The following is a 14,764-nucleotide window of genomic DNA, read 5'->3' on the forward strand; positions in this document are numbered from 1 at the left end:
GTTACTTTTGTCTAAATTAAGTATAATTTCTACTTAATTTATTACATTGCATTGTACTTTGAGATACAGTAAGCATAAAATCGTCTTATAAAAATAAATTTCCCTCTACTCCAATGACACTGATGTGACAGAGTGGAATAATGTCGACTATTTTTTCTGAAGAGTTTAAAAGATGGAAAATGGACTGAAAATAGGCCATGTGTTTTACTCTAAATAGCAGGCCTGTCTGTTTCTAAAGTTTACAGGCACAAGAAGTACTAAAACTGAGCTAGCCTTAAAGTAAAATTCCTTCTTTATATTTTCATCAAGATGCTTAATATGTTTCAAGAAATTAGTTGGGTTTTTTTTTTTCGTTTTTAACCTTTGATATTTTGCAATCAATTCAAAATGTTATTTAGTTTCTTTTAAGTATCCATCCACAAACATTCCCCAATCTTCCTTTAGAAAGAATCAAGTGATCTCATTGTGAGACATTGAGCTTGAAATACCAGGATAATTGAGATAAACTCTTCAGATTAAACCACTCCAAAGTAATCTACTGCTAGTTTAGCTGTTTCTCCTCCTTGTGCCTCAATATTCTCATCAATGAAACAGGGTTAAACCATTTCTGCTCTGTGTCTGTTCCTCAGGAGTGTTGGGCAGAAAATAAATCTTTTTTTTTAAATGGCTTATCATAACGTAGAGTTATAGCTTCAACCATGAAATAAGATTTGGGTCTCAATAATATGACACTAATATGATTTTAGAATTATAGGTAGAGAAAATTATGAGAGAAATACAGAATTCAATCAGACAGTAAGAAGTTTTTTTGAATACATTCAAGTTCTGAGGGAATCTATGTAGGGGTTACCAAAATCTGTTGAAGTAAACCAGGTGATAAAATATTACAAAGTTGAGGAAATAAGTTAAAGAACAGTATGAACAGAGGGGAGTGTGGGCTACTGAAGCAACCTATATGAAGGGTGTGGTGTTGGAATAATGTGTTCAGCAGTTGACCCAGATAGGAACATGTCGTGAGCATTTCTCATGAGTCCTTTGGTTTATATAAAACTATGTGTCTTGACTGTGAAACCATGCTGTATACATGTATGTAACCTCAGCTGCCCTGAAATGATAAAGTAGATCTCTCTCTTTAACCTTGAACCTTTAGGCAACTTGAGCTTAGATGTAAGACTCAACTTGCCTCTTACTCTAAATCTGATGTCCTTAATTGGGTAAGTGCTTCACAATCATGGAAAGACTTGAGTAACTATTAAAATAATGAAAGTAAGGAAGAAGAAGAGTATGAATATTTTTGCAGCAGGTTCACATATTTGTAATGTTTCTGAGTATTTAGCACTTTAAGAAAGTTGATTTAATTTAGTTTTAAACTTGTGGTTTTAAGTTAAAAAGTATAAAAGATTTGAATCTGTTAAAAATATGACTCGATAGTCACTATATATATATGATTACTTTATTAGTTTACAGAAATAATTTAAGTACTTGGAAAGATTTTGTTTGTTGGAGCCACAGGCTTGCATTGTCAAATACTTGAAATACTTAAAAAATGAAACCAAATCCGAAAAGATATTTGCGCACCGATGTTCATAGCATCATTATTCATGGTGGCCAGGACATGGAAGCAACAAAAGTGTCCTACAATAGATGATTGGATAAAGGACCTTTGGTATGTATATACCATGGAGTATTACTCAGCCATAAGAAGAGATGAAATACTGCCATTTGCGACAACATGGATGAAACTTAAGATAATCATGCTAAGCAAAAAATGTTGAAAATTGCATGATATCACTTAAATGTGGGATATAAACCTGAAAGCAACAAATGAACAAGACAGAGACTCATGGACATGGACTATATACTAGTGGTTACCAGAGGGTAGGGAGAGGAGGGAGGGGAGAGGTAGATGGGGTAAAAGGGGTCAAATATGTGGCGACAGAAAGAAATCTAACTATGGGAGGTGAACACAATGCAAATATATATATGCCTTATTGTTAAAATGTACAAGTGAAACTTACCTGATTTCATTAACTGATGTCACCATAAGAAAAAAAAAGAAAAAAAAAAGAAATCAAATCTATTAAGCTGACAGATGAATTTAAAATATTTAATAAATCTTAATTACATTAGAAGCATTAGAAGAATATTAAAGAATTTTTTTCTGTACAGTATGGATGAATCAGACATTAATTGAAGAAAAAAGTAATTGTGTTTATTTTACTATGTTTATAAATAAATAATATTTGTATGATGAACTTAAAGAATTGAGAAAAAATATGCTTGAGGTTTATAATAAACTAAATAATAATTTAAAGCTCAGTATCTGTAAAGGTCTTTTTGGTACCTTTCTTTGTTGAAAGGCCCTCTCTTGAAATTATCACAAATATTTATCTTTAAAAGATAGGTGCTATGTACATTTAAGATTATGTTTAGAACGGTTACTTTGCTCAAATTCTAAAGATTCTGTAGTAATTTTTAGTATTCACATAAGCTCTCTTGAGCTGCGCTTGTTAATTCAAAACAGTCTTTTTTCTGCAGCAAATTATAAAATACATTATATTCCAGATCATAATTTTTTGATCTTCCTATATCCATATTCATTTCCTAGGTGATATTGCTCAGTCTGTGAGATATAAATGTAATCTACATGCTGATATCTTTTAAATTTATATCTCCATCTAGACATTCTTCCTCAATACCAGGCCCATATATCTAATTATCGACCTTCTTTCTACCCTGGGCACTCTGATAGGTATTTCATACTTTGCAAATCAAAAACTGAAGCTCTGATTAGCCTCTCCTAAACTTCCTCCTTCCAAGACTTCTCCATTTCTGGAAATTCATCATCATTCTTCATTGCTGGCTTTCGTGACTAGAATTAGCTATTGCAACTGGAATTAGCCGTTAACTAATCCTTCCAAACATATCCAGATTTTGACTTCTTCTCTCCAAAATTGTTCCACCACTCGGAAGCATCCATCTCTGGCCTAGATCATTGCAATAGGCTCTTCACAGGTCTTCTAACTTCTATTCTTTCTTTTTCAGATGCCATCATTCACCCAGAAGCCAGAGGATTCTTTTAAAAACCTATAGATGTGACCATGTGACTTCTCTATTTAAAATCTTCTAATGGCTTCTAGTCTCTTCAAGGCAAAAAGCAAAGGCCTCATAATGATCTACAAGGCCCTATAGTATTTGGCTTTACCTCATTTACTCCTGTTCTTGCCCTCTCCCACTTCACTCCAGTCAAGGGCTTTGAGCATGCCAGGCACCATTCTACTTCCATATCTTTACATTGGCTGTCCCGTCTATGTGGAAGGCTTTTTTTCCCAGATAGTCCGGTGGCTATCTTCCTTGTTCCCTTCATTCACTCTGAAGTCACCGTCTTGGGAAGGCCTTCCATGCCCCTTATCTAATACAATCTAACATGTACACACACATACGCCCTTTGATATTTCATATCCCCCTTCCCAGCTCCCACCTTTATTTTTTCTCTTGAGCATTTATCCTTTTGTTTTGTCTGTTTCCCCTAATTGGATGTAAACTCTATGACATTAAGGCTTATTTTGGGAAGGAGGGGTTTATTTTGCTTATAAACATGTAAGTAATAATTGTTACATTGCTGAGGGCATAAATGCACATAGATAGGCATTTCATTTTGAAGATATAGAGTTATATAGGCAGACTATGGTACCTGGAATCATTTTTCTTTCATCTATTAATTTTGCTTGTTTGCTTCTTAACTTCATTGAGGTTTCATTTCAAATGTCCCCGAGAGGTCTTTCCTGACCTTTCTATCGAAAATAGCATTCTCCAAAATGTTCTAGTTTTCCTTTTAGTTTTAGGTTTTCTTCATAGACTTTTTACTACCTGACCTGATGTTGTGTATTTATTTGCTTATTTATTTCTCTCCTCCTCAAAAATGTAAGAGCGATGAGGAGAGAAGCTTCTTTTTGTTTCTCCTCATAAATATTTACTTCACACCTGGAACAAAGCCTGGCACCCAATAGGCTCCTGGTCCATATTTATTAAATGAAGACTTAAGTGAAAGAAAGAATGAATGAATGAGTGCAGCAATGACCTCTCTTTTGCATTCCAGACTTGCACTTCGTAAGTACCACGTCAATACCACCGTAGAAATGTTTTACCTCGGAGGCAGCAGGTCTTAAACTAAATCCCCTCTGTTCTTTGATTTGGTTGTAAGTGTCCCATAGAATAGAAATAGCACATCATTTTGGGTTCTCCAGCTCACCTAAGTTTGAATTCGTATTTGACCAAAGTCCTGTTGCCCCTGCCTGTGTGCCCTCTGCTCTATCCCTACAGATGTTGCCTGTTTCAAATCTCCCTCACGTTGCAGAAGTTTCTGCACTTGTCTCCACTAAGTCTCTGGACACTTTGCAATTCATCATCTCCACTGTTGCCAAAGTTAGATTTCTAAACCCAAATCTTCTCAATTTTTCTTCTTAAAATCTTCCATGGCTCTTAACTGAATTTTCTTTCATAAGACATTCAAAGCTCTTCACAATCTAAACCCAAACAAATCTCCAGTCTCAACTTCATTTCATTCCTTTTATGTTTACATTCAGGCCAGGACTTTCCAGAGTTATCTATAGGCCTCCTACATCAGAATCACTTAGAACACTAACCCTTAGACCCCATTTCAGCCCTACGGATTAGATTTTCCAGAGAAGCAGTCGTAGAATCTACATTTTAGATAAGCAAGCTAGGCAATTTTTAGGCATATAAATGTTTTAATCACACTAGATTATAAACTGCTCAAAAAAGTTCTCTGGTCTTTCAGCTCTCCCTTACCACTCGGTCTGTCTTCCTAGAATGGCCTCCACAGATCAAGATTAATATGTTTCTTCCTCCATTTTCTTGATATGCAATTACCACACCTTTTAGGGGTATTTGTTCTTTCTTTCTCTGTGTTCCTTTTGACTCATCTCTTCTTCGTGTGCATGTCCTCAAAGCCTAGCATGTTATTTAACACTTACAAGGTCTTCGATCAACATTTGTGCAATTGAATTTTTAAAGCGCTCTAAGCTAATTGAAAGCTAAGACAATCTTAATTCACAGGAAATGTTGGGAGCCAGGCTGCCCAAAGTCAGAGGAAGCCCCTCGCCTGAATATAAGAATGACTCAGACCTGTAAAGATAAGTGTCGTTCCTGACATTGCCCGGGGGACTAAGGTTCCAGGAACTGGAGACAATAGTATAATCCTTTCAAAACAGCTAGGGCTTTGCTCACGTTACCAAGATAAAGAAAGTTAAGAAGTTAAGATGTCTTGTGATTAGGTAACTCCCGCCTAAAGCTACATGTTCCCTCCCTTAAACCTGCCCCTACATATGTAACCCCCCTACTTACAATAAAAGAGACTTGATCAGAAAGCCTGTCTTGTCTCCATTCTTTGCGCCTCTTGTCCCCCTTCTCCTTCAGTCCTAGGACCTCCTTTGACTGTCCCGCAGGCCGGGACAAGGAAACAATGAGATGAATTCACACCGAGGGTATCTACTTTGCTATTAAAATCTTTGCGTTGCTAGATAACAGATAAGTCTCCATCTGCAATTACCAAGTGCCTTTTCCTCACATAATGGACATGGATGTGGATGGCCTACAAACTTCAGAAAATGAAAAGTGAACTTGGGCATAATGGTCTCTGTATTTTCTCTTTTTATATTTTATGTCTTAATGTGCAATGTAAGCATTAATTTGATCAAAACTATATGTACTTTATAAATTTGTTAAAGATTATTTTTAGTAAATCTGTATTGAGCTGGGCATTGAAGGATGAGAAGAACTCCTACAGACAGAAATCATGATTATTCAGCCTAGATAGAAAGAAAAAAAATTAACATGGGTAAACAATGAGTGAGTTAATACTAAATTTAAAGGAATAACTTAGATAGCGGCTAGCTGATAAATAACTATAGTTATTTTTTAAAGGGCTCATCTGGCTTCTTTATGCTTTGCCTGGGGAGGTAAAGCTGTGTTACCTGCAAGGTGAACCACCTACCTCTTTGGGAATCAAAATAGCCAGCACTAGATCTAGCTTATGTTTTGGGGGATGGAGCTACGAGAGAACTGGAAGAAGGGAAGAACAACAAAATGCTCTCTTTCTGCTGGCTCAGGAAGACAGAACTGCTTCTTCTAGTATTCAAAAAGAAAGTAAATCCCATTTTCATTTAGATCACATCCGCAAATGGGAAAAAGCTTTTCAGAATCTCTTTGAAATAGACTTTAAAAATGACACATAATCTATGCATTTATTTTAAGCTACAGTTTTTAAAATTCTGAGTTAGAAAAAATAAATCACATTATATACATAAAAATGTAGACAGAAGGAAAATAGCTATTCCTAAATATTTCACTTTATTTCTCAAGCCAGATTGATCTTGCAATTCATTCATATGTAAACTTTGGGGAGGGAAGGAATATGCTTTTATTTTCCCTTCTTATTGTCAAGTTGCCATGGTTTCAGTGACTATGATATTTATATATATGACAAAATATTTTTACTTAATATATATCATGTAAATGTGAGAGAAAGTGAAGGCAATCTTTTTTCTAACAAAACATAAACAATATATAAAAGAGGGTTGATACTAATTAGTATCATTATATTGGGAATCAACATATGCTGTAGAGAACAGAAAGAATTGTACAGTTATGTTAAAAATAAATTATTCATGATATTTGTTAAAGAATGATAAGACAGACTATTGGAAGGGGGCATTGATGTAGGTGTAGAGACCACTATAGTGGGATTTTGCAATAAGGGAGAGAGATCGAGATCTATTCCAAATACAACAAGGAAAAGGGAATTTATAGCCAAGGAGCAGAAAAGGAGATCAGAGGATAAAAATTACTAAGAGGAAATGTCAGAGGTGAAGAAGGATGGACAAATCACCCGTAATAACAGGATCCTTGCTGAAGACACTCCAGGGCGATCAGACATCACCTGGGGGATGATGGACGATGAGGAGCCCAATTGCATATTGAGGATGATTAGGTATGGGACATGGGGATTCTAGCTAAACTGACTTAGCAGGATTCTTGTTAAAATTGGATGGTGCAGAAATAAACAGGGAAACTCAAAAGTCAGGAGCTAATTGAGAAAGGAGTTCACAGGCTCCTGACTCAAGTTGATCAAAGAGAAACTCTTGATCAATTAATAAAAAAGAATAATTGTTGAAAATTTCTAAAGTTTTTTCCCTAGCTTCCCATATAACCTCTCACTTCCTTTCTATCTCAAGCTTAAAATTTTGCAATGGAAAAAATAGAATAAAATTTATAATGATATAAAACAATAATAACAATTTACTTTTAAAAGTATCTTTCCATCAGGAGTCACCAACCAGTGTGCTGATAGTCAATTGCCAGACAATTTTTACAAATAAAACATTGTTTTCAAAGTACTCTATTTAATTGTTCTTTTCTAAAACTTTCTTTAGAAAGTAATCTTGTAGTTTTCAGACTGTTTTGGTTTTAAAAATTTGTTCGTTATTTAAATTAAGAATTAATATTGCAAAGTCCAAAATATTAAAAGAAACAAAAACCCTCATATCTAAAATATGAATTTGATCATAATAGTTTACAGATTTTGTTCTTTCCCTGATTAATGAACTCATTCAAGAAATATTTTTTTGAGCATTTATTTTTGTATCAGGCACTATGATAGGTCCTATGTTTACAAGACTAATGAGACACAGTAGCTAATGTCACTCTGTTCCTCGTCTACTAGAAAAAAGCAATGTGTTTTAAAATCATTATGTTATAAGACAACCTCTGTAATGAAAGAAAGATGTATGAAGCAAGATTTCCCAAGTGATGGTTCACAGTATCCTAGAGGTTCATGAAGCGTTCGTCAGAGTTTGGGCTATCATGACAATTCTGTTCTTAAAAAAGCAATTAATTAGTACATAAATTAAATATTTTTTTCCTTTTAAAGAATGCAGTTTGATGGTATCTGAGAGGATATTGGAAGATGGTGCAGAGATTCATAGAAGGTACATGTTCACAGGTAATACGTTCAGAGTTCACAGGTAATACGTTTTTTTAACCACCCAACTTAGGATAGGTTTTGACTATTCTATGATCTTGAGCTATATTTATTCATTTTTGGATAGATTTTTAATAAATATCGAAGTATAACATATATAATAAAATACCTCCAATTAATTTGCATGGTTCGATAAATTTTGACAAGTAGATGCACTTTGTAACATGCCCACAATCATGACATAGAACACTTTATGACTCTAAAGACTCCTTTCATGCTTCTTTGCAGCCCATGAGCCCCACTCCCTACCCTAGGCAATCAGTGATCTGGTTTCTGTCACCATAAATTAGTGTTCTAAAATTTCATATAAATAGAATCATCCAGTGTGAACTCCTGTGTATCTGGCTTCTTTCATTCAACATAATGATTTTGAGATTCTTCCAAGTTATTGTATGTACAATTGCTTTTACTTGCGGCATAGAATTTTGTTGTTTGGATATATAAACTTGGTTTAATGTACTTGAAAAAAATGAGTCTTATGCAGTTATCAGATGTTGTGTTTTATAAATATCAATTAGGCCATTTGTTTGATACTGTTGTTCGGATTCTCTATATCTTTATTTTTGTCTAAATGTTCTATAAATTACTGAGAGCGGGCTTTTAAAATAGTTAACTCTGATTATAGATTTGACTATTTCTCTCATTACTTCTGCCACTTTCGCTTTATAATTTTAAATCTTTGTTATTAGTTGCACATACATTCATGATTGTTATCGCTTTCTGATGAATGGTCTTTTTATTATTGTGAAATATCTCTTTTTATTCCTGGTACTATGTTTTTTTCTCAAAGTCCACTATTCTGATATCAATATGGCCATAACTGCTTTCTTAACCTCACCAAGTATCTTTTCTTACCCTTTAACTTTTAACCTATTTATATCTTTATATTTAATGTGTTTCTTATAGAAAACAAAGGGTTGAGTCTTGCTTTTTAAAAACAAAATTTAACATTCTCTGCCATTTAATTGTAGGGTGTAGTTAATTAACATTTAAAATTATTATTGATATGGTCGGGTTTAAATATATCATCTTCTATTTGATTCTCATTTGTCCCTGATTTTATTGTTGTTCTGTTGCAGTTTTACTGCATTCTGTTGTTTATAAACTATTTTTTAGTACTTCTTTTTATTTTCTCTATTGTATTCTTTGCTATATAATTTGTTTGTGGTAGTTGCTGTAAGGAATAAAAACAGTCATCCTTAACTTATAACATATTAAAAATTAATATTTTGTCATTTCACACTTCACTCTTGACAATTTATACTTATTTCCATCTTATGCTTTTCACTTTTTATACTAAAAGACTCACCTTTTAGTGTAAAATATTTTTATACATGCCTCAATCCTTTGTGCTATTATATTTTTTTATCTTTTATATAGTACAAACACTATCTAAATGTTATTCTTTAGTTTTAAATATACATTTGTCTTGTAATATTTTTATATATCTACTTGTTTTACATTTTCAGTGCACTTTGAGAATTTTTGTATATCCAAGTTTTCATCGGTCTGATTTCCCTTAAGCCTGACAATGTTGTATAGCACAGATCACTGGTGACAAATTCTTTCAGCTTTTGTTTATCTAACAGTATTTTTTTTAATTCATCTACATTTTCGTAGGATATTTTTATTAGATATAGAATTCTGGGCTGAACTTTTTGTCCCAAAACTTTATAGGTGTTACTCATTGTTCTCTCATTTCCACTGCTTATTTTCAGCAATTAGCCATAATTTATTTTTGTGTTTCTGTATGTAATGCGTTTCCACCCTCTGTCCCCAAGCTCCTTTTAAGATATCTTTTATTCTTTTTTTAGCTGTTTGACTATTATGTGCTTAAGTGTGGAATTCTTGGTCATGTTTTACGTTAGCTGAACTACTTGGATTTATAAGTTAATAATTTTCATCAGCTCATGTTAGGTGTTATGATGTTTTGGAAGGAAAAGGTAGAAGGGTGGTTTACAAATTTAATTTGAGATTATATTTAACAGATTTTTAAGTTTATATCTTCTCAAACTTTTTTCTATAACACATCAAGATGTTTAAATAAGTTTTCTAGAAAAATAAATATGTAAAACTATACAAACCATATTTTTCAACTATTTAGAAAAAGTATTATTCGCACCTTCCATCATATTAGAAAACTGCTTGCACAGAGTATTCTGTGAAAGTCTCTTTTAATTTATCACTTAGTAATGAATCACAAAGATTTGTTCTAATGCATTTAAAACTTCATTCCACACTATAATGTATATTTTGTTCCAATCCTTAACACACTAATATAATTTTAGATCAGTTAAGGACTGGCCATGCCTTTTATTCACCAACTTGCAATAAATTAAAAGAACCGATAATTTATTAAAAAGAAAAAGTCAACATTTGCTTCCATACAACATAAATACTGAAGATTTTATGAAATGAATCTCCACACAATATCAACAACATAGAGACATAAACGCATGCCAATGTGTAACAAGGGTACGGGGACTATTTCAAATGTTATTTTACATATAAGTGAGGAAGTGAATATCCAAAACCAGCAAAGCCTGCTCCAGAGGCCTTGGAAGAGCAAGAAGTCAGGTAGAGACCACACAGGCAGGGGACAGTGCAGCAGGTGGCAGCGGTGCGAATAAGATAAAATCATCCATAGAGGTAGGTCCCATCCTAGTGGGGGAAACACTGACAACAGGTGAGTCCTAGAGAGTAGAGAATTGCCACCTGGGCATAGAAAGGAAGATGCTTGAAAATGCGCAATGGTGAGCGGCAGTGATGGGAAGAAATCTCAGAACAGTGAAATGACTTGCAGGCTCATCCATGCTGGGAACAATCAATGGAGCTGGAGGGTTCTACATAAATTAAAGCATATCACAGAAACAAGGAAAAATAACAACAAAACATATTTGTTCAAAGAAGGCCACATGTTAAAGAAACTAAACTTCTGTGTCCCAATAGAAGCCAACACTTTTTAACTAAGAAACCCCATATGTCACCCAAATTCACTCCACCTGAAGGGAAAGAACTGTTATTAATGGTTTGGTAGAAACCAAAGCCTGTACAAAGAACCAAAAATCAAATAAAAAGCAGAGGAAAGCTGTAACACAATACTCTAACATGAGTTAAATATCATCAAAAGCGATATCAGATAGAAAATAATACCCTGAATGAAAACTCAAAAACTCAGTACAAAAATGAACAGCAATAACAACAACAACAAAAAGAAATCTGAGAGGTAGGGTTTGACTAATTTTAAGAAAAAAAATGAGGGAAAATACAATATCATATCGAACACTAATACAATATCATATGAACACTAATTGCAAATATCCAAGGGAGAATAGAATCAGCTAAAGACACAATAAAGGACATTGAGAATAGTCATGCAAATAGCAACAACAAAGAAAAGAAGAAACAGGTAAATAATATTAAAGGTAAAATGATAGATATAGATATAGAAAAATTAATCTACCATAAACTCTCTGAAGAAAAGAAACCAAGCAATGAACTAAACTAATATTTAAAATTATAACAGAAAAAATTTTGGAGATAAAAAACCTGAAAATAAATGTTAAAAGGACCCACAATGGACATAGGAGAATAAATATAAAACAATTGATTCTGAAACACATCTAAAAAAAGGCTATTACAATTTAAGATAAAGAGAATTATTCTCTGATCCTTGAGTAAAATTATCAAGTCACTTATTAATAAGTCTGAAAAAAATTTAAATGCAGAATAAATACTCTTCAAAGAGTTTTAGAATTGTCCTCATCCCAAATTAAAAAAAAAAAAAACTGAAATAACAATTTGCAAGAACTAAATATAGTGTTCAATAAAAACTGAACCAGTCTTGAAACCTGAAAAGCAAACTCACTTGGATGTTAAGTTTATGTTGTAATTAAACTAGCCATGATCTTGGAATTTTTAGATCTTCACTGAAATCCTGCCTTAGGCAAGTTATATAACCTCTCTGAACCTCAGTTTTGGTTATCTTGAAAGTCGGAGTGGTGATTCCTAACAATACAGGTATGAACATTAAATGTAATTATACAGTGGAAATGTCTGGCACATCATACATGTTCACAAAAATGAACTCTTAAAGCATTTAATAAACTTATATGAAGAGCTAGATTTTTAGCATTCATATTTAAAAGAGTACAGCCCATCTAAAAATGTATAGTATATTTTTCCATTAAATTGTTTGATGTAGCACTTAATGTTAAAAATAAAAAATAAAATTGAGTTTTATTGATCATCATAAAGATTTCTACAGTAAGAAATCACGTCATGAAAATGTTTTATTTTCCATTTATAATATTTTTATCACTAAACTATTTCTCTGCTTTTATTCATCCCTACTGTAACCTTGTTGCAAGTTTAAAATGTGATTTCTGCTGACCACATTTTTTCCTAAAGAATTCTAATGGATTCTCAAAATATCGCAACACCTCACATGAGTTTGACATCTTACAAATCAAATGTTCAGAGAGATTGAATTTTCTGGACTAGCTTTATATACCACTTGAACTTTATATTTGTCAAGAATGTTACATTTGATGCTTTAGCTTCATGTGTAGATTTTCAACTGCTTTCTACCCAAATGGGGTCATACTTTTTATCTCAGATAAGCTATAAAATAAGTTTTTCTTTATTAACTTAGTTTGTTTTCTCATAAGCATTTTATATCTGTATCATTTCATACATAATTTATAATGTGAGGATTATCTTTATAATGGACTTTTCAAAGCACCTAGAAAATTATCTCAAACTTTTTTGACATTTCTGTCTTCTGCAAATAGCAAAAGGAATATGAATTCAGGCATTTCTCTGTTGTCAAGTAAACACAGTACGACTATTTGTTTTGAAAAGATAAGTTAAACAAGCTCCAGGAGAACTAGAAATGTAGTTTAGTTTCTTTCACCAACCATCTGCTGTATTTATTTCTAGAAAAATAAAGAGACGCAGCATATTTTAGCTACTAAAATACCAGGCCCACCTAGTAGCAATCACTATAAAAATCTCAGATCTCTCCTCAATATTGACTATCCTTGTGGTAAGTGTGGTGCAAGGTGAATAACAAAATGAAAGCAATGCTGTACTTTCGGGGTCAACATGCTTTTTGCAGTCTGTGTTCCCTATAAGGGGACTGAAGGGAGATTAGTGTGTAGGCTATATTTTAAAGAGTGCTCTTGAGAAAAACGTGGGAGAAAAAAAAAAACGTGTGGAAAGAAGAAAGTAGGATCAAGCAGAGGCAAGTGTAGAGCTGGGATGTAGTCATCTCTGCAATGAAATACCTCTGCAGACCTGAGGGGCATTCTGAAAACGGGTGACTTAACAGAGCTGTTCCTCAGTGGGGCGAGGGTGCCAGAGCTTTGTACCCCTCAGTCCTGGGGGCCACCTGCCCTGGAGTGGATGTGACCTTGGGTGAGGAAGCTCTAAGCAACTGAGCTAACCTCTGGAGGTACAGACAGCTGAGGATGGACCCCCAGCTGCTGGGACAAGAAGTCCTCTGTTCTGGGTAGTGAATTGCTGATTCCACCAAAATAGTAGAGAGAACGGAATTTTATGTTGAGAAATACAGACTCATGAGAGAGCGTCTAAAAGACTTTCAACTCAAGTCGATGCAATTTAAATCACTGTGTCCTACGCATTATGCTGGGAACTCAGGTTATTCCAGAATAACTAAATTTTGTCCCTGTCCTTAAGTAACCAACCTCTGTGGAGGACTGAGACAGGAATCAGTGACTACACTGCAAAACAGATTATGTTAAGTGGCATAAAAGGGCTAAAATGATCTCAGAACATTCCAGAGAGGAAGTGGTTACATGGAGTAGGAGGAGGTCAGGGAAGGCTTTGGGGTGTGGGAGGCATCTGAGCTGGAACATGCGTGAAATGCAATGGAACGAAGAGTAAAAGTTTCCAGGCAGGAGGGATAAAGCTGTGTTACCAGTGGACTCTCAAGAACTGTCCACTGATGAAGACCTAAGAAATCCTCTAGAAGGCGGACAGTGTGTGCTTTTATTGTAGAATTAGTTTCATAGCCATTGAGATGAAGGGGAATCTTTCTGTTCTGAGAAATCGATTATGAGTAAAATAAAAAGAGTCTCTGTCCCCATACTGCAAATTGTAAATCAGAGTCCATCTGTTCTTCATCTTTCATGAAGGATAAAACACTATCCTAAGTGTTCAAAACAGCAGAAGCTTCTGTGGAATTTAGATTTACTAGAAAATGAATAAACGTATAATATATGGTAACATATAATATCCCCACTTACCAGGGAGAGGGAGAGGGAGAGGGATAGAGACAGGCAGGGGGAGAAGGAGAGGGAGAGGAGGGAGAGTGAAGGAAAGATCCATTTTCTTCCTGTGGATCTGTGTTTCTCCCTTTCCTAGCTGAGCCTCAAGCAACAGTCAGAGGGCAGATCGTTCTAGTAACCAACTTGCACAGCTCAGGAAGCAAATATGCACTTGCCTTCAGCTGTTCTCCCATCTGCCTACACTCTCCTCTTTTGCGCAAGCTTATCATACCTTTTGATCACATGTGTCTGAAGGACAATTGTTCTCAGGCTATGGCCTTCACCATGTGGGTACTTAGACTCCTTGGCACTCCATTGTTGTGTTTGTTGTGCTGTTCTCCAATTATTTCTTTTGTATGTCGTTGTCTTCCTGAACAAATTTTAAGTTTCTTTACGGCCAAATACCTCTTCG

Source organism: Rousettus aegyptiacus, unplaced genomic scaffold (assembly GCF_014176215.1).
Source record: "Rousettus aegyptiacus isolate mRouAeg1 unplaced genomic scaffold, mRouAeg1.p scaffold_m13_p_15, whole genome shotgun sequence".
Lineage (NCBI taxonomy): Eukaryota > Metazoa > Chordata > Mammalia > Chiroptera > Pteropodidae > Rousettus > Rousettus aegyptiacus.